Genomic DNA, 19370 nt, shown 5'->3' with positions numbered 1-19370 from the left:
GGTGCATTGGAGAGGTTAAGGTCCCGAGGAAAGAATGTGGGTTCCTGCGTCTGTTCGGGTTAGTTCGGGTTTTTCATGCCTCTCATCCTGAGAGACCTGGTCCTGAGTGTCCGGAGGCCCCTCGTAGAGAGGGGGGTACTGTCACGAGGGTGTCAAGAACCACGCCTGACTCCGTTATACCCGGGGTCAGGAAGTCGCAGCGGTTGGCTGCGCGCTCTATGTAAGATAGGGCTGTTTCCTTATGGTAGCTTTCTAGGTTTGCTTTGCAACCCTTTTTGGCTCACTCAGGGATCCTTCTCCTCAGCTGTTCCTTGTCCAGCACTCCCAACCTCCTTATATTCCCCTCTCACACTTCTCTGTTTGCCAGATATAGAGCTTCCTGCCTGGACATCTATTCTGACCCTCTGGAGCTGTGTTGCTGCGTTCTCTGGTTGTTGGTCCAGAACGCTACCCTCCGGATCCCTGTTGGACCTTTGTGGTCTGCTGTGGTCGCCCACCTGGGTGTATGTGTTTTTCTGTATTGTCTGTCCTCTCCCTGGTGTTTCCCTCTTAGTGTCAGTGGTGCGGACTAGCGATCCCACCGGCCCGTTCACTATCTAGGGCCCATTTTAGGGAAAGCCAGGGTTTAGGCACGTGATCGCCGCACGGGTGAGGAACCCGTCTAGGGACGTCAGGGCAGTCAGGTGCCAGCTGCAAGGTGAGTAAGGGGTCACCACCTTTCCCTCTCCCTTGGGCAGGGCTTTCCCTTTTCCCTCCCTGTGCGTGACGCCGGTCATTACATTTATAGTATTTTTTTGACCATAGATCAGTATACTATTGCAATATATGAATGTTTGACATATAGTACTTTTTATCTTCAGATCTGTATAAATATCTGACATATAGTACCTTTTACCTTCAGACTTCATCATACATACGGACAAGAGGTACATATCTGTATACTCAGCGCCATCAAGTATGCCAAGGAGCTAAGTACCATCTCATTTTTTAAGCACCATCTTTTTGCTTTCTTCATTCCCTACGTATATTACACTGTCATCACCTCCTGATGAGCTGCTGTATGCAGCCAAAACGCGTTGTAGTTGTGTCTTCATATTATTTATATTAGACTTATTCTTTTTGTTTTGTTCACTGGATCAATATTTCCCGATCCAGCTTTTCTAAGTAGGGCATCACTAGGGCCACATCTAGGCCTAGGTACGGGGGCAGGGTGTCTCCACCATCAGGGGACATCCCTGTGCTTCAGGACATCCCTGTGCTTTAATTCCATAGGGTCATCTAGGGAGAGTATTTTTCCCATAGACTTACCCAATATCACCCCCGTCCCTATAGTGATTCAGTATTCCACCACCTATCTATAATAGGAGGTTTGTTTTTTATACATCAGAGCATCTGAGCATATCGACCACTCTTGCTCATACCCATTTATTAATAAAGGTATCAAGTTTCTTAATTAAGCACGTTAATTTTAAATATTCTTCCGACATATTTTCCTACGTGTAACTTATCGATAGATATCCTCCCAAGTGTCTCTAAATCAGCGATGATATACTGTCGCAGTCAATAATGTACTATATATAAGGTATAGATAATAACATTATAATTTATCAATTAAATTTTAGATATATACTGTATATATATATATATATATATACTGTATATATATATATCTTATGTGATATGGTCGACGTTCAGTTTAACTGTAATGGACATGTCACTTGGGCAGAATATTAATTGCAGTATGAAAACCAACATTTCTACACAAATATTTTTTTTAAATCAGTGCATTTTTTCTTCAAAAGGCTATACATGTGCCATAATAGTACAGCCACAAGCTCCGTAAATGTCCAGCCAGTGATGGAAGACGACATTTGTATTTTACTCCTATATCCATGCCTAATGTATCAAAGGATTAATGGCTGAAATGTAGTGTGTTGGCCAGTGATGCTCCCCCTGCGGTTTAAGGCCTCACATTTCTTCTGAGATTGGGCAAGGCAAGTTCAGGTTTATGGGATTTTTGGGCACCAGTTTGCCTTTGTTTAAAGTATCGTCGACCCCATTTAAGTGAATACGCATGCGGCTGCCCCACGGTCGGTGCCCGTGCATTGCGGACGCAAATTTCAGTCCGCAGCACGGGAACAGAGCCCTTACGTTCATGGGCAAGATATGATTGGGCAAAGGAAATACAGTGTGAGTTTGCCCAGGGAAAGTTTAAAAAAAACAAACACCTGGTTATGTGGGGAAGAGTCTGTGTGTAGCCACGCAAAAACATCAGTACACAGTTCCCTGGATAACTGATAAAGAACTGCATGCCACACTCCACTGGCAAGAATACCTGAGCTAAAGGCTCATGGGCCCTGGTGTAAGAGCTCAGCTTGGGCCCCTCTTCCCTCATTGCTTTGTGGCAAGGGGCAGGGAAGCACATAGCCTTCATTCATGCTGTCTGTGCCAAAAATTTAAATGGCACCCCTTCCCCATGCCAAATTCTTGATCTAACCCTTTCCCTCCAGCTAGAGGACTAACTTGAACATTCTAGGCCCCAGTGCAAAATCTATAACAGAGCCCTGCCAGCATGCACTTTCGACTGCTACCTTTGCACCCCCTCTAGCTACGTCCCTGCCTGAACCACATCTTTGGGGATGTGAGTTTGTTTTTTATGTAAAGGGGTTTTACCTCCTTTTGTATTGTCTTTCCGTAACTGTAACTTGTATGTGCTGTTATTAAATCAAATTAATTAGTATAATAGCTGCTGTGATGTCCTGTTGATGGAACCTGTTTATATTTCGTTTCGTAATCTACTGTGTGTACAGCAGTGTATTGGCTTGGCTGCAGTTGCTGAGCAGTGGACGGGATAGTCCTAGCATAGGCAGGAGTCCCTGTAGATAAGGGTGGGGTCCCATAGGGTAGAGTACTGTATTTGGCTTTGTACAGCTTGGGGTATTCTGGAGTCGGACTTCTGTATCAACCCACAGGGAAGCTAGCATATAAGCTTAGCCAAGGAGTGAAAAGTGGAATCTTGCGCAGTGTGCCAAGACGTGGCTATGTGCTCCATAACAGTGCCGTCACAAGCCCATAACTGTGCCGGCCTCTTGCCCTATCCTATCCTAATGAAATTCTATGCACTCACATCTGGCCACCCCTTATCTCCTCCATACTTGGCACATATTGTTACTTACATAGGCACGTAAGAACAAACAGTGTTGCAGGAGGCAAGGATAAATTCCAATGCCAGCTCTATGTTCACTAAACCACCAATGTGGTAAGACCACTGACAGCAGGAATGGTTCTGAGAATGTCCAGCCTGAGATGTTGAGCATGTAACCAAGTGCAATCAATGAGGATAGAGGGGGCCTATGTACACCCATGTAAAGTGGACCAGATTTCTGACAAGTACACCATAAGTAAAACAACTCCCACACACACATACAAATGCCAGATGCAATCACATTGAATCAGTAGCACTAAGTACAAGAACAATCACTGTAAAGATGGCAAGAATGTACAAGTCTATTGTGTGCTGAATAATAATCTCTTACGTCGCCATTGAACAGTGGAAGAGCTCCTATAGCAGTGTGAAGAGCTCTGATTTCTGCGGCTGGACCTGTTATCAAAGACATCCGGTGTCCACTATGGCTTGACAGACTCCTTTGCAGAGTGTAAGTTGGTTTCCAACTCTAACTCTAAATAGGGAATAAAAATAGCCCAAAAAAATGTGACCACCACCTTCTACAATGTGCAGGTTCTCAATTTCACTTTGACGCCTCCCATCAAAGAAAATGTTACATATGTATGAGCTCATTCAGCAGTTGCCTGTTTAAATAGACCACACTTCTGGTCACATGACACGTCCAACTTCATGTGATCAATGATGTGTCAGCACTCAGCACTGCTTCCTATTGGCCGGAGGCCCAGCCTGGTTGTCTTGGAAACTTGACACTGGCAGCACTGCCCACATATGCCCACCAGAGAATCCGGTAAGATGATTACATTGTACCAGAGACTGGCATAAATCTACACCAGTTACAGCACGGACTACCAGATGATGTGATAAATTTATTAAAAGCTCTGTGCCGCCGCTTAAAGGGGTTGGCCCATCTGGGACATTGATGGCATATTGCTAAGATATGCCATCAATGTCAGATAGGTGCAGATCCCAGACATGAGACCCACTCATATCTCAGGAATGGGACACCTGAAATGAACATGGAGCAGCTGCACATGCTGAGCCAACCTCACCGCTATGGGAGTTCCCAAAATAGTTGAGCACTGGCACAGCTATTTCAGGCAGTCTCATAGTGGTGAATGGAGAAAGCGCTTCCACGGTGTGCTCTCCAGTCACTGCTATGGGACTTCCAAGAATAGCCGAGTGCTCTCGCTCATCTGTATCAGCTATAGCGATGAATGGAGAGCACATTGCGCATGTGCTGTGTGCTCTCCTTCACTTTGGGGCCCTGTTCTTTAGATAGGAGCAAGTCCCAGATGTGGGACCCGTAACTATCTGACATTGATGGCATATCATAGAGATATGCCATCAGTGTCCCAGAGAAGCCAACCCCTTTAATGGCACATTTTACACCAGCGCATTTTTTAGTCAGACTGGCATATGGAATTATCTCTCTCCTTAACCACCTCAGCCCCCAGTGCTTAAACACCCTGAAAGACCAGGCCACTTTTTACACTTCTGACCTACACTACTTTCACCATTTATTGCTCGGTCATGCAACTTACCACCCAAATGAATTTTGCCTCCTTTTCTTCTCACTAATAGAGCTTTCATTTGGTGGTATTTCATTGCTGCTGACATTTTTACTTTTTTTGTTATTAATCGAAATTTAACGATTTTTTTGCAAAAAAATGACATTTTTCACTTTCAGTTGTAAAATTTTGCAAAAAAAACAAGATCCATATATAAATTTTGCTCTAAATTTATTGTCCTACATGTCTTTGATAAAAAAAAAATGTTTGGGTAAAAAAAAAATGGTTTGGGTAAAAGTTATAGCGTTTACAAACTATGGTACAAAAATGTGAATTTCCGCTTTTTGAAGCAGCTCTGACTTTCTGAGCACCTGTCATGTTTCCTGAGGTTCTACAATGCCCAGACAGTACAAACACCCCACAAATGACCCCATTTCGGAAAGTACACACCCTAAGGTATTCACTGATGGGCATAGTGAGTTCATAGAACTTTTTATTTTTTGTCACAAGTTAGCGGAAAATGATGATTTTTATATTTTTTTATTTTTTTATTACAAAGTCTCATATTCCACTAACTTGTGACAAAAAATAAAAAGTTCCATGAACTCACTATGCCCATCAGCGAATACCTTGGGGTCTCTTCTTTCCAAAATGGGGTCACTTGTGGGGTAGTTATACTGCCCTGGCATTCTAGGGGCCCAAATGTGTGGTAAGGAGTTTGAAATCAAATTCTGTAAAAAATGACGAGTGAAATCCGAAAGGTGCTCTTTGGAATATGGGCCCCTTTGCCCACCTAGGCTGCAAAAAAGTGTCACACATCTGGTATCTCCGTATTCAGTAGAAGTTGGGGAATGTGTTTTGGGGTGTCTTTTTACATATACCCATGCTGGGTGAGAGAAATATCTTGGTCAAATGCCAACTTTGTATAAAAAAATGGGAAAAGTTGTCTTTTGCCAAGATATTTCTCTCACCCAGCATGGGTATATGTAAAAAGACACCCCAAAACACATTCCCCAACTTCTACTGAGTACGGAGATACCAGATGTGTGACACTTTTTTGCAGCCTAGGTGGGCAAAGGGGCCCATATTCCAAAGAGCACCTTTCGGATTTCACTCGTCATTTTTTACAGAATTTGATTTCAAACTCCTTACCACACATTTGGGCCCCTAGAATGCCAGGGCAGTATAACTACCCCACAAGTGACCCCATTTTGGAAAGAAGAGACCCCAAGGTATTCACTGATGGGCATGGCGAGTTCATGGAAGTTTTTATTTTTTGTCACAAGTTAGTGGAATATGAGACTTTGTATGAAAAAAAAAATAAAAAAAGAAATCATCATTTTCCACTAACTTGTGACAAAAAATAAAAAATTCTAGGAACTCGCCATGCCCCTCACGAAATACCTTGGGGTGTCTTCTTTCCAAAATGGGGTCACTTGTGGGGTAGTTATACTGCCCTGGCATTCTAGGGGCCCAAATGTGTGGTAAGGAGTTTGAAATCAAATTCTGTAAAAAATGACGAGTGAAATCCGAAAGGTGCTCTTTGGAATATGGGCCCCTTTGCCCACCTAGGCTGCAAAAAAGTGTCACACATCTGGTATCTCCTTATTCAGTAGAAGTTGGGGAATGTGTTTTGGGGTGTCTTTTTACATATACCCATGCTGGGTGAGATAAATATCTTGGTCAAATGCCAACTTTGTATAAAAAAATGGGAAAAGTTGTCTTTTGCCAAGATATTTCTCTCACCCAGCATGGGTATATGTAAAATGACACCCCAAAACACATTCCCCAACTTCTACTGAGTACGGAGATACCAGATGTGTGACACTTTTTTGCAGCCTAGGTGGGCAAAGGGGCCCATATTCCAAAGAGCACCTTTCGGATTTCACTCGTCATTTTTTACAGAATTTGATTTCAAACTCCTTACCACACATTTGGGCCCCTAGAATGCCAGGGCAGTATAACTACCCCGCAAGTGACCCCATTTTGGAAAGAAGACACCCCAAGGTATTCCGTGAGGGGTATGGCGAGTTCCTAGAATTTTTTATTTTATGTCACAAGTTAGTGGAAAATGATGATTTTTTTTTTTTTTTTTCATACAAAGTCTCATATTTCACTAACTTGTGACAAAAAATAAAAACTTCCATGAACTCGCCATGCCCATCAGCGAATACCTTGGGGTCTCTTCTTTCCAAAATGGGGTCACTTGTGGGGTAGTTATACTGCCCTGGCATTCTAGGGGCCCTAATGTGTGGTAAGTAGGTAAATGACCTGTGAAATCCGAAAGGTGCTCTTTGGAATGTGGGCCCCTTTGCCCACCTAGGCTGCAAAAAAGTGTCACACATCTGGTATCGCCGTACTCGGGAGAAGTTGGGGAATGTGTTTTGTGGTGTCATTTTACATATACCCATGCTGGGTGAGAGAAATATCTTGGCAAAAGACAACTTTTCCCATTTTTTTATACAAAGTTGGCATTTGACCAAGATATTTATCTCACCCAGCATGGGTATATGTAAAATGACACCCCAAAACACATTCACCAACTTCTACTGAATACGGAGATACCAGATGTGTGACACTTTTTTGCAGCCTAGGTGGGCAAAGGGGCCCAAATTCCTTTTAGGAGGGCATTTTTAGACATTTGGATACCAGACTTCTTCTCACGCTTTGGGGCCCCTAAAATGCCAGGGCAGTATAAATACCCCACATGTGACCCCATTTTGGAAAGAAGACACCCCAAGGTAATCAATGAGGGGCATGGCGAGTTCATAGAAAAAAAAAAAATTTGGCACAAGTTAGCGGAAATTGATTTTTTTATTTTTTTTTTCTCACAAAGTCTCCCTTTCCGCTAACTTGGGACAAAAATTTCAATCTTTCATGGACTCAATATGCCCCTCAGCGAATACCTTGGGGTGTCTTCTTTCCAAAATGGTGTTATTTGTGGGGTGTTTGTACTGCCCTGGCATTTGAGGGTCTCCGCAATCATTACATGTATGCCCAGCATTAGGAGTTTCTGCTATTCTCCTTATATTGAGCATACAGGTAATGAGATTTTTTTTTTTCCGTTCAGCCGCTGGGCTGAAAGAAAAAAATGAACGGCACAGATTTCTTCATTCGCATCAATCAATGTGGATGAAAAAATCTCTGCCAAAAAAAGAAAAAGGAGGGGAAAGGCGTCTGCCAGGACATAGGAGCTCCGCCCAACATCCATGCCCACTTAGCTCGTATGCCCTGGCAAACCCGATTTCTCCATTCACATCAATCGATGTGGATGAATAAATCATTGCCGGGATTTTTTTTTTTATATATATACAAAGTGTTTGCCAAAGTATATGAACACCGCCACCTCCTCAGCTCATATGCCTCGGCAAACGTATCTTTTACTGCAGAGGAGAAATCTCGTCTTGCAGCGCCGCATACACCGACTTGCGTGTAATCTGACAGCAGCGCAATGCTTCTGTCCGAATGCACATCAGTGCTGCAGCTAGTCGATCGGTTGGTCCACCTGAAAGGTAAAAAAAAAAAGAAAAAACCAGGCCGCAAAGCAATAACTTTATTAACTTTAGAACAGAACATATTAACTTTTTTTAACTTTTGTAACTTTTTTACTTACCAGTAATTTTTTTTTTGTTTAGTTTTTTTTACCTTTATAGAACAAACCTCTCCTTCCCCATGGGACAATGTGCAAAGCGCAAATCGCCCAAAGATGTGGCGAAGTACGTTATGCACTTTATCCCAGGTGAAAGGAGAGGTTTGCAGCAGCTGTGAGTAAAAGGGCCCTAATAGCCCTGTGTGCCTGTCCTGTGAGATGCAATCCCTATGCTAGGTGTACCTGTGTGTGGTACTTCCGGAAACACTCACCTAAGCATAGGGCAGGGTGGTCAGGGCAGTCAGGACAGAAATAGCGGGTGTCACGCCTTATTCCACTCCTGCTACAGACACGACATTTTTTTCGGGGTGGCGGTTGGGTTGAGGTACCAGCAACGACACTGGGGAAATGTCGCTCGTGTAGACGGCTAACTACACTGGTGGATGGGGCCACGGAACCTCCTGGGTAAAGGAGGTTCGCGATGATCTCTTCCTGGAATTTGAGGAAGGATCCTGTTCTCCCAGCCTTACTGTAGAGAACAAAACTATTGTACAGCGCCAATTGAATTAAATATACAGACACCTTCTTATACCAGCGTCTGGTTCTGCGGGAAACTAAATAGGGAGCCAACATCTGGTCATTGAAGTCCACCCCTCCCATGAGCGCATTATAGTCGTGGACTGAGAGGGGCTTTTCAATGACACGGGTTGCCCTTTCAATTTGGATTGTCGTGTCTGCGTGAATGGAGGAGAGCATGTAAACGTCACGCTTGTCTCTCCATTTCACCGCAAGCAGTTTTTCGTTACACAAGGCAGCCCTCTCCCCCCTTGCAAGACGGGTGGTTACAAGCCGTTGGGGGAAGCCCACGCGACTAGTTCGCGCGGTGCCACAGGCGCAAATCCGTTCTAGAAACAAATGCCTAAAGAGGGCCACACTTGTGTATAAATTGTCCACATAAAGATGGTACCCCTTGCCGAATAAGGGTGACACCAAGTCCCAGACTGTCTTCCCACTGCTCCCCAGGTAGTCAGGGCAACCGACCGGCTCCAGGGTCTGATGTTTTCCCTCATAGATCCGAAATTTGTGGGTATAGCCTGTGGCCCTTTCACAGAGCTTATACAATTTGACCCCATACCGGGCACGCTTGCTTGGGATGTATTGTTTGAAGCCAAGGCGCCTGGTAAAATGTATTAGGGACTCGTCTACGCAGATGTTTTGCTCAGGGGTATACAAATCTGCAAATTTCTGGTTGAAATGGTCTATGAGGGGCCGAATTTTGTGGAGCCGGTCAAAAGCTGGGTGGCCTCTGGGACGGGAGGTGGTGTTGTCGCTAAAATGCAGAAAACGCAGGATGGTTTCAAATCGTGTCCTGGACATAGCAGCAGAGAACATGGGCATGTGATGAATTGGGTTCGTGGACCAATATGACCGCAATTCATGCTTTTTTGTCAGGCCCATGTTGAGGAGAAGGCCCAGAAAAATTTTAAGTTCGGAAACTTGGACTGGTTTCCACCGGAAAGGCTGGGCATAATAGCTTTCCGGGTTTGCGGTTATAAATTGTGTGGCATATTGGTTGGTCTCTGCCACGACTAAGTCCAAGAGCTCCGCAGTCAAGAACAGCTCAAAAAATCCCAGGGCCGAAGCGATTTGAGCCGTCTCAACCCGAACTCCAGACTGGGCGGTGAAAGGGGGAACTACAGGTGCGGCTGAAGTTGGTGACTGCCAATCAGGGTTTGCCAGCACCTCAGGGACTCTAGGGGGTCTACGGGCCTGTCTGCGCGGTGGCTGCGACGGGGTAACTACTGCACGTGCCACCGTACCAGCTTCAACTGCCCTTCTGGTGCTCGCTACTTCACCATGTTGTACGGCAGTGCTGGTACTAGGTCCAGGAAGGGCTGCGCTGCTGGTGTATGCCTCACCACGTGATCCGGCAGCGACAGCCCCACTCTGCTGCTCTTGAAGCGGATCCTGCGTAACCTGTGGTCTAGCGACACGGGGCCGGGTACGCCTGGTGCTGCCAGGGACCTCAACCTCCTCGTCCGAACTTTGGGTCAGAGAGCCACTGCTTTCTACAGGTTCATATTCTGACCCGCTAGATTCGTCAGATGAGGGTTCCCACTCCTCATCCGACTGGGTCAGAATCCTGTAGGCCTCTTCAGAAGAATACCCCCTGTTTGACATTTTGGACTACTAAATTTAGGGGTATTCCCTGAGACTACCCAAGAAAAAAAGCAAACCTGTCTTACAAAGGGGAGGCTAGCGAAGTACCGGAGGCCGCTGCGGTTGATAAAAAATATCAAAACAGATTTTTTTATCGCCGCAGTGCGTGTAAAGTGAATGTGCAGTGATCAAAAAATAATAATTTTTTGTCACTGCGGTGGGGCGGGCGTGGGTGAACGCACGTGTGGGCGACCGATCAGGCCTGATCGGGCAAACACTGCGTTTTGGGTGGAGGGCAAACTAAAGTGACACTAATACTATTATAGATCTGACCGTGATCAGTTTTGATCACTTACAGATACTATAAAAGTACAAATGCTGATTAGCGATACGCTAATCAGCGAATAAAAGTGACTGCGGTGCGGTGGGGTGGGCGCTAACTGACGCTAACTACCTAACCAAGGGGCCTAAACTATCCCTAAAACCTAACAGCCAATACCAGTGAAAAAAAAAAAGTGACAGTTTACACTGATCACTTTTTTTCCTTTCACTAGTGATTGACAGGGGCGATCAAAGGGGTGATCAAAGGGTTAATTGGGGTGCAGGGGGGTGATCTGGGGCTAAGGTGTGCTGTTTGGTGTACTCACTGTGAAGTCTGCTCCTCTGCTGGATCCAACCGACGAAAAGGACCAGCAGAGGAGCAGAGAAGCCATATAACAGATCATATTTACTAATATGATCTGTTATCTGGTTTGTGATTCGATTTTTTAAAAATCAGCAACCTGCCAGCGACGATCATTGGCTGGCAGGTTGCTGATGCAACTCTCCTCGAACTTTTGCCGGCCCGCGATGCGCATGCGCGGGCCGGCTGTGACCGAAATCTCGCGTCTCGCGAGAAGACGCGCCGGCGCGTCCACTCGGAATGAAACAACCACCTCCAGGACGCGTCTGTGCGTACAGCGGTCCGGAGGTGGTTAAAGGGGTTGTCTCATCATGGACAATGGGGGTATATCACTAGGATATGCCCCCATTGGGACCCACACCTATATCGAGAACGGAGCCCCGCAAGCAAAGGAGGGCGCACTGCGCATGCGCAGCTGCCCTCCATTAATTTTCTATGGGACCGGTGAAAATAGCCGAGCGCTGGCTCGGCTATTTCTTTCGGCCCCATAGAAATGAATGGGAGTGGGGGGTCACGTATGCGGGGTACGCTCCCATTCACTTCTTTGGGGAGCCGGCTTGGTGGTAGCCAGACCGGAGTCCTCCAGTCACCACCTTGCGGGGCTCCGTTCTCGATATTGGTCCTGGTCCCAGCGATGGGACCCACACCTCTAAGACAATGGGGGCATATCCTAGCGATATGCCCCCATTGTCCATGATGAGACAACCCCTTTAATGATTATTTTTCCCCATGCTACATTTTGGTTGTGGTCCATTTCCATTATCTCATAGTCTAATCTTTGTCAGCTGCTTAGAGTAACATCTTGTTAATTTCTTCTGAAGATCTGAAGGTGTCTGAATTTAAGGTGGAATATATGTCACCAAGAAAGTATTCAACTAAACAGATCATGATATAAACCAAGTGGATCATTTACAATTGCCAAGGTGGATCAGACTGAAGGGTAGATGGAAATAGCTTTAAAAAAAAAAATTATTAAAATTGGTAAGAACTTACTCATCAGTCTTTATTTGCCAGTAGGCCAGTAGGACTTTATTTTCAAGTAATGGAAGTCCCCTGTGTAGTACTTAGAGTCTATACCTCCAAACAGAAGTTCACCCCCAACTGGAGCGGTAGGATCTCTTCAGCAAATAAATGAAACATAACATATCAGTCACTTCAAGAATTGTGAAGTTTTGCAATCAGTTGCAATCAAAGCTCTCTGGGGCAATTCCTACTCGTTGGAATGGTGTCTTGACAATAAGCTGATCACAAAGTGTCCTCTGCGGGTACTCTCACCATTTAGCTGTAATCTGGGGGGAAACTAGGTAGTAAGGGGGTCAATTTATTAAGACCGGCTTTTTAGACGCTGGTCTTAATAACCCCTATAGCTGGTCGAGGGTCTGCAGAAGTTAAGTGGAGACGCTACATAACTTCAGCGTATCCAGTGCCATTCTAAATATAAGCCAGCTCCTTTGCTGTCTTACATTCAAACAATTTTCTACGTCTGAAACAGGCGTAGAAAATGATGAATGAGACGGGCCTGCCGGCTCATCCCCTACCCGCCCTCTCCACGCATACTTTTCTAGATCTGTTGTGAGTGGGGAAAAGTCCCAGATTGCGGCACAAATAACCTTTGCCCCACAATCTGCACCAGAAATACGCCTAATATTGGTGTATTACTGGATAGTAAATGACCCCCTAAGTGTTTAATTTCCCTCCGCACCACCACAGGGGAAGTTAAAGGGGTTTTCTGACATTTTAAAGGGATTCTGTCGTGACATTTTAGGGCTATAACCTAAACATATGGCCAGGTCCGTACTAATAACCTAAATCCGAAACTGTCCTTATTAAATCTGCCTGTGGCTCTATTAGCACATACAACAGGTTTTTATAACCTGTCATTCACCAGACGGAGATGGGTGCAGCCGGGCACACTGTATGAAGCGACGTCCCCTTGGGCACCTTAGGTAGGTGAATGACAGGTTATAAAAACCTGTTTTATGTGCTAATAGAGCCACAGGCAGATTTAATAAGGACAGTTTCGGATTTAGGTTATTAGTACGGACCTGGCCATATGTTTAGGTTATAGGCCTAAAATGTCATGACAGAATCCCTTTAATGCTGATGACCTATCCTTAGGATAGCTGAGGTGCAATACCAAGCACAGTCGCTATACAATGTACGGTGCTGTGCTTGGTAACCAGCAATTACAAAAAGATTTAGATCCAGGTGCTGGTTTGAAAAATGTAGAATATGTTTTGTGACACAACCCTTTCAATCTTGCATTTAAGGGAAAACTATTATCCATATTTACTATTATCTAGACAGCGTGAACAGAATTATCACAGTGACTCAGGTTGTATGATAAATCTGGTGCAGCTAATGATTGCTTTTAGTTACATCTTTAGTTTACATCTAAAGTCTCATTTTTAGGCCAAGCTTCCATTCCCGATTGTGGCAAAAATGATAAAAAAAAAAAAAAAACTGCCTAAGATACGAGATGTTACATTTTGCTGCGAATTTATAGACAAAATGAAGTCCTTCATGAACCCAGGAGCTGTAACAAGTTCTACTGACATCCGTACAGTTTTTCGCTTTCTGAAGAACATATAGACACTGTGACGAATACCACGCCTCGTGCCCGCTTGACGTCACCTACGGTCGAGCTCACGAGATGCAGTATGGTCACTTGTTACCAAAGCGTGACGTTACGCCCTCCAGAGGAGCAGGTAAGGTCAGCTTTGTACAGTTTACACAGACACCTCTTGTCCACGCGGGTACAGAGAGGCAACAAGCTGAGAGAGCCTTTTCACTGCCGCAGTGAAAACAGCGCTGCGTCAGCCCGGGTATCTGCCACCAGTTTCTTGTTTAATATAAGCCCGGTCCGCTAACGGGATTATATAAGGTGAGAAACCAACCCACGGTAGCTTATAACTAGGCCGAAACACGGACGTGTATATTCGTGATCGCGAAACAAGATAGCACACTTAAGGGCACACTAGATATAACACAATATACACAGAGAATATATACAGTGGTCTGAGGTTACAGATACAGGTGATATAGGTACAACAGGGTTAAGCAGAACAATAAGTCAGTTTACCAGATATATGAGTCCTTTGAGTAGTGATGAGTTCTTAGCTGTATTCACGTCGGAGGCAGTGATGTCAGCTGTTTGCAGGTCCCTCCAAACACATTGCACGATGTGACCCCCTTTCAGACAAAGACACGCCCACTTGCTGGCACAAGCCTTTTAACCTGCAGCCGGCCCCTCCCCTCCCGGCCTTTGGGAGGGGTTCACCCCCCTCTGCTGGATTGGCTGCCAATGACCCACAAAACCCTTTAGGTTTTATAGCTCCAGTCCAGAAGGTCACAGGGAGATGGTTCTGGGAACAACGTATCCGCCTGGGGTTTGGCTACAACTAGAGTCCAAACATGGTGCCGCTATTGGGTTTCTGTGGGGAGATATGGATATCTCCCTTCCCTAGCATCCCACCCTCAAACAAAGACCATGGGCATGTCCATCGTAGCCACTGGGACACAAATATGTATCCGGTTTGCGCCTACAATGGCCGGGAGATTCATAATTCCTTATGAAATGTAGGTGCCAACATGTCTGAGAGGTATCATTGATCCTGGCAAGAGCTGATACCTCCTGCTGAGATTTTTCCTGCAGGATCCATGCTGTCTGACTAAAGGTGTGAAATGTAAACAAATGTGGCCTGCTAGGAGTTTTCTGCTATCTGGCTGCGGCTTTGAAGCAGGGCCCCCCTGTGGAGCTTAATTTCCTCTGCCATCTTTCAGCAAATGGTGGGTGTGAGGACATGGCTGACAGTAAATATTAATCCATATTCCTCACAGACACATTCAGAGAACTTGACAAATACCCATACATAGGCAGATTGCTCTTTCATCCTTTATGTCCATACATAAAGCGGGGGTGTCTGGTAGGGTGTTTAACCTGGATGCTGAATGTTAGGAAGAAGAGTTCCAAAAAGCCACTCTGCTATAGTCAGGGTATTGAGATACAGGGTCAGGTCAAGGCATACTCTTAAGCCTTGGTGAAGTAGTGGATTTGATATATTAGTATCATAGATAGGCTTTCCTTTATCCAGAACAAAAATTCAAATTGCTGCCATAACCCTTTGTTTAAATACCCGGCCATTGAAGTGTGGCATGTGGGCATCCACCCTGGCATCCTGCACCTTGAGTCCGTGCCCTGCCAGTGCCCTCTCTGCTACTCCCCTCTGGGACTTCTGCTTTATTATCATATGATATCCTTGAAATCGCATCTTACAATTTATGGTAGCATTGCAATATACCCATATCCATAAAAGCCGGAACCAGAGCGTGCCAAGAGAAAATAAATGCTACTGACAGCTGCCTGCCAGCGAAGCCATCACTTGTACACAGAGCGAAGACTGTGAATGCAGATTGAGGATCTCCAACATTTACTGCACTTTAAATCTTAAGACATAAAATTAGCTTAGGTTTGTTAGCTATTAAGTGGTTGTGTGTATAGTGATAATTGCTAGCTACGTCTGTCATAAATCCATTCAGATGGTACAGGACTAATAATGGAATCTCACTAAATACTGTAGATCCATCCTTATTTAACATGCAATGTATGGAGTTTTCTATTGCAGCATGTCTCTCTCCCTAACACCCTGAACTGGTGCCAAGCGGATTAGTACCAGCCAATGCGTTATGATATCCTTACTGGCCCAGACTCAGAGAACAGCAGGTACATTGACTGCGACTAAGAACTGGCACCCACAACTTCCTATTAAAGTACTGTAGGAATATAGAAATAGTTTATTAAATGAGCATAGAAATTACCATGTCTTATAGTGAAGTGAATGGGAGGAGAGCTGCAGGTACGGAGCTACAGGGTAACAGCTTATCGGTGAGAACGCGGGGTGGCAGACCCCAGCCCATCTGATATTGATGGCTTATCCTGAGGACAGGTCATCAATATCTAAATCTAGGAGAACCCCTTTAATGAGAAAAGATTGTATATTTTGATTTAACTCAGCACCTGGATCTAAATTCTTTTGTAATAAAAAATTATCCTGAGTCATTCAATACAATCTATCTGTACAATGCCACAGACTATTTATTCATTTCCTTATTTCTCTGTCCACACTACAGTGGTGGTCGCACGTGCTCAGTTCCATCCTTCAGCTGCCCGCAGCCATATCTTCTGGTAGAAGCTGTGACAGTTACAGAGCAATTGAAGCAATGAATGGGGAGATCCATGGATCCATGTGATGTACATGACTAGTTCTAACTGTTTTGGAAAGAGATTATCATGTATGTTGTGATGTCAAATTATTATTTTTTTTTTTTACATTAATCGTGGGTTAACCGTTTTAAGGCTCAAAGACAGACCCTGCCTGATCATAAGAAGCTCCTATGGGTCTATATTACAAAGCCACAGACTGCTGTATGGTGGCTCTGTGAGCACTGGCTTCTTCCATAAAGGCAATGCTTCATCTAACACATTTTCCTCAAAGATTTATAAAGAAATAAATGTCATCCTCTTTATGAAACAATGAAGTTACTTGATGTTTGTGGTATGCTGTAATTTTTAAATGACTGTCATGCGACCAAAAGATACACTGGAGAACTAGCCTTAGCCTTAGAATATAAAAAAAAAAATGGGAATAGGTAAAGATTGAAGTCACACACTACCCATGTTAATGCCGTGATTTTACAACTTTGGTCTCACAAGGTCAATCTTGAATTTTAGATCAGTTCAGATTACAATGGAAGCCATCACACTTTGCCAGATATGTTAAATCCGTGTCCTTAACGTAAAATGGTGGCCATCAGGGTTCCATCATAGTATCCTAATTTTGGATAGGAAGTATAGCATTGCATGCAGGATAGAGACGGAAGCATCCAACATAAATCTGAAAAAAAAAAAAATACACTCACCTATTCAAGTAAAATGAAAAGACACTGCGAGCAATCAATTTCTGACGCATCATGTTATCAAATAGTGGCAGGACCCCACCCATTGAGATGTTAGGGTACCCCATTCCAAGAATGCCATCAAACTGGGCAAAAACAAAAACAAATCCAGGCTGCTTTACTGCTTCAGAAAAGGACTGGTTTAGAACTTGTAACTCACCAATCTGTAGAGAGGAACAATATAGTGACATATACATATAGTATAACCTAGTATGTGTAGTACAGGAATAATTTAAACTATAATTTGAAATATCTTGACTGGGCAACAGTGGAAAAAGGAGAAATTGATCACCATCATTCACCACTTCTGGGCTCCACCGCCATCCTGTTTTGGGTTATCCCCATATTGGACCCATTAAGCAGTGATACCAAACCATATCATGTAGCATAATGATTACAATTAATAATGAATGCCAGGCAGCCGCTTATTGTCATTTTCACCACCTCAGCCTCTGGAAAAATATCCATCTTTATTTAATTAGGGGAAGCTGATGTTCCCCACAGGAATGAGTGTGAAAAATATCCATCTTTATTTAATTAGGGGAAGCTGATGTTCCCCACAGGAAGGAGTGCTCCAGAGTAGGGCTAAAGCCATCGATTATTTTAGTAATCAAGTATTCTACCGATTAATAGAAAAAAACTAATTAAATTAATGTTTTCTATAAAAACTCATCAGCTCCCCCCCAGTGCCATCAGCTCCCCCCAGTGCCATCAGTTTCCCCCTCCAGTGCCATCAGTTCCTCCCCTAGTGCCATCAGCTCCCCCCAGTGCCATCAGTTGCTCCCCCCAGTTCCCCCAGCAGTGCTACCAGTTCCCCCTCCAATGCCACCAAATCCTCCCCCAATGCCACCAGCTCCCCCCAGTGCCATCAGCTTCCCCATGTCATCAGTTGCTTCCTCTCCCAGTGCCATTAGCTCCCCCTCCAGTGCCACCAGCTCCTCCCTAATGCCACCAGCTCCCCCCACTGCCATCAGCTCAACCACTCCCTCTCCTAGCCATCAGTGCCCAACCACAGCGCCAGTGAACTAAAACACTTACCTTTCCTGTAGGGGTGCTGCCGACATGCCACAGATCTTCCATCCTCTTCTTCATGCGCTGCACTGGGACCTGACGTTACACAGCATCAGGTTACAGTGCACTCTTACATGCACTATGTCCTGACAATGTGTGTACGTCAGGAGCCAGTGCAGCGCTGTGTGGGCAGGCAGGTGACCACGGAGTGTGAGTAAAAAATTATCATCAAGGATTTTTTTTTGTGTCCAGTTAATCTATTAATTCGAGTAATCGTTTCAGCCCTACTCCAGAGCCCTTCACTGATGGTCAGATCTATGCAAAAACAGAGCTGTGCCTCTGGGGCCCACTGTCTGCAGTGCAATATACCTGTGATCCTCCAGCAGAAGTCTGAAACCTCTACACTTTAGTTTGAGAACAGATACTATGAAGGAAAGCAGTTAACTTAAAGAAAATTATGTTTTTTGACATTTTACCTTTACCCAACATCCTTGAGTAGTGTTTTATATACAGTAATTTTACATACGTGTATGCCCTTTAGAGCAGTGTCACTTTAAATGGAACTATGATGCAAAAAAGGAACTGAAATTTATAGAATTGAGTCCTCCATAGAATCTTTCTACATAATTCTTTTAAATTCCTATAACATAACTAGCACATGAGCTGTTATTTACATGCCATACAGTGCTTTGGGTGTTAAAAGCTTGAAGGCATTTTTATTACTCTAAAGCTGGCCATACTCCTGGGGGCCTCTTGGGCAGACTCCACAGCATCGCCAGACTTGCAGAGAGAATCATACTTACCTGACCCCCGCAGCTATGTTCTCTCTCCTTCACTACCGACCTCGCCCACAGACCTCTGCAGTTCTCAGATCCGCCTGCGTCAGCATCTAGTTTGATGCAGATCAAGTGGATACCACAGAGTTGACGTGTCTCCCATGCATCATGTCACTGGGTCATGTGATGCATCGGAGACATGTCACCGCTGTAGCCAGTCATTGGCTGCAGTGACCACGTGACCCGCGTCAAAAGAATGTTAATGCAGGAAGAACATTTTGCGGACAAGAATCTGCATTTCTACAACTGGGCCCATGAAAAGTGAGTGATGCACATGGACTGCATCTGTATTTTACGGACTGCAAAACGGATACGGTTGTCTGCATGAGGCCTTAGTATGATTCCCTTTACAGGTCCACCCACACTGGGGAGTCTGCTCAAGAGGCCCCAGGGGTAACCAAACCCTGGGACTTAGATATTGAAGAACTATGCTCAGGATAGG

At 44.7% G+C, this 19370-nt stretch overlaps 1 pseudogene; it reads right to left on the bottom strand.

The window, feature by feature from the left end:
• The window catches only part of LOC120999104, a 62982-nt pseudogene that overhangs the window by 12138 nt on the left and 31474 nt on the right, over positions 1-19370 (bottom strand).

The sequence above is a fragment of the Bufo bufo genome, chromosome 1 (assembly GCF_905171765.1).
Source record: "Bufo bufo chromosome 1, aBufBuf1.1, whole genome shotgun sequence".
Classification (NCBI taxonomy): Eukaryota; Metazoa; Chordata; class Amphibia; order Anura; family Bufonidae; genus Bufo; species Bufo bufo.
The sequence above is the reverse complement of the archived record's forward strand: the minus strand, read 5'-3'. Positions and strand labels throughout refer to the sequence as shown.